The following is a 2,339-nucleotide window of genomic DNA, read 5'->3' as shown; positions in this document are numbered from 1 at the left end:
CTTTCCCTAAGATGTCAATGTGGAACTAGCAGCATTGTCTTGAGATTTTCAGGGAGGGAGGGTGCAAACATCTCTCTCTCAGCTTGGCTAGCATACTGCTAGGATAATCAGGACAACTCCTATTTCAGTCTTGTTGGTGACCCACACACCTCACCTGCAGCATACCATCTTCTCCTTTCCCTATTCAATATGGGCTTCCAATATCCAATCTTCCACCAAACCAGGCTGTGGCCTCTCTTGGTTTAATCCATCATTACTGAATCAGAGCATGGAAGCTAATACAGGAAGTATGTACCAATGAGTCTGACTGTTGGCAATTCCTTACATATGACCCCATCTGCCTGCACTTCCAATCTTAAATGGAGACCTAAAACACTAAACATGGATATAGATTTGCATGTGAATTTATAAACAGTTCAATAATGCCACCAGCCACTAAAAGAGGCTTCTAAATTTAGCCTTGGACTCCTGGTTTTCCCCAAAACCTATCCTCTAGACCTCCAGCAACTCCCCAAACAAACACAAACCCTGCTTGCACCCCCTCACCCTAATCCATCATCTTGAAAGCAATGGTAAATTGAATTACAGAGGATCTTAAAATATCCTTTCACCTGGCAGGTTTTCTGAGGTTTGCTAAGTCACTGGGTATCTGCTGGGCCTCATGACTTCCCGTTTCCCCAAAATACTACCATGAAGAGAGGAGTAGCTGTGTCTGCAGCACTTCAAAGAGAGTTCAAGTTAGCATTGCCTTCACATCATGTGAATCATTGCTGAAGTTTTATGCAGGTGGCTCCTGCCTTATGGTGTCCATTTTGCCCTCATCCTTACAGCCTAAGATCTTGTAAAGCTGAGTGTGGGGTGGCCTAAGGGAAGAGACAGTATGGCTAAAATACTATGGTCAAGTAAATAGTATTTCCCCAGTGGACTTAGTGGTGGTGAAATCATGCACTGAAAAGCTACCCACACACCCTCACTTTTATTTTCTCCTATCCACCTGTTTACTTTATTCAAAGCTGACTTGGGGAAAACAGTGGATACCAGCTACTAATGTGATATGAGATTTTTTTTGTTCACACTTGCCCACATCCCTCTTAGGAAAGGTCCTGGGAGGTGTGTCAGAATGTTGAGCTGCAAGACATTGCATTTTTGATGCAGTCTGTTGCCGTTAAAGTGTTTCATTTTTCTTCTGAATGTATAGAACCATTTTTATTTGGTTTATAACATGACATGATCATTCAGACAATATTTAAAAAACCCCACTATATACAGCCCCTTCTCCCAACCCTCTTCGCCTCTTCCCCACCCTAGCATTATCTTTAGAAGGACCTGTTTCCAAAACACCTGTTTCAAGCCTCTTCCCCCCACCCACATTCTGGCTCAATCCCCATCCCTTTGGTAACCCCACCCTCATCTCCACCAAAGCATTTTGTAACTCATGCACCACCCATCATCTGGCTGGCTTTGCCTTCTGAAACTATGATACAGCTCAGCCTTTGTGGCTTAGGATGCCCTCAACTCCAGTCAGTTATCCAAATCCAGCTCCTAAAAAACTGTCAGGATGCATGACTGTCCCTGTCTAAAGGGACTGAGCTAGCACGGGGCACATATTAACCCCCTTACTCCTCTCCCTTCCTTATCTCTTGACCCCACCATATCCTAGGGACTGTGATATCTGTCAGTTAGGGTGAAGAGCAACTTGGCTCGGTTCACTTCAGACATGCCCGCAGCTGTACCCAGTCTTTGAATTAACAGGGACTTCAGTTTGCAGTGTTCTCTGTCCCTTCAACTCTATTGCACATATTTACTGCTCCCCCCCCTCAACTCCTGCATTTCTGGTTGCCCACATCAGAATTTACAACTCTCTCCCACCAACAGCTTCTTCCTCATCACATGATCTTCTCCAGCTCACCACTAACACATCAGTAACCATCTTCCCTCTAAACACTGGTCTCCAGACATTTTCCTTATTTTGCCTGATAAACTTCAAACAGAATCTCTTTTGTGGCTGGCCGCATGTCACCTAAATGGCTCTGTTTCTGGGAAGTGTACGGTGCTGTTCATTGACAGAAGAAGTGCCAAGACTTGGCATTCCTCGCTTATTTGCAAGCCATAAGCTGCTGGCACAGTGTCAAATGTGCATGTGTTAGCAAGAAAGCTGGATGCCAGTTAAGACCTACAGTCCTGTTTGTTTCATGCACGGTGAACTTATCCTATATACACTATGGGCTGGCTTATGGTTAGACATGAATACAAAGGCATATATTTTCTTTTACCTTAGTAACCAAGGCCTTTACTTTTTCTCTTGGAATAGCAGGGGCTTATCACTTGTACTAATTTTC

Source organism: Alligator sinensis, unplaced genomic scaffold (assembly GCF_000455745.1).
Source record: "Alligator sinensis unplaced genomic scaffold, ASM45574v1 scaffold879_1, whole genome shotgun sequence".
Taxonomy (NCBI): domain Eukaryota; kingdom Metazoa; phylum Chordata; order Crocodylia; family Alligatoridae; genus Alligator; species Alligator sinensis.
The sequence above is the reverse complement of the archived record's forward strand: the minus strand, read 5'-3'. Positions refer to the sequence as shown.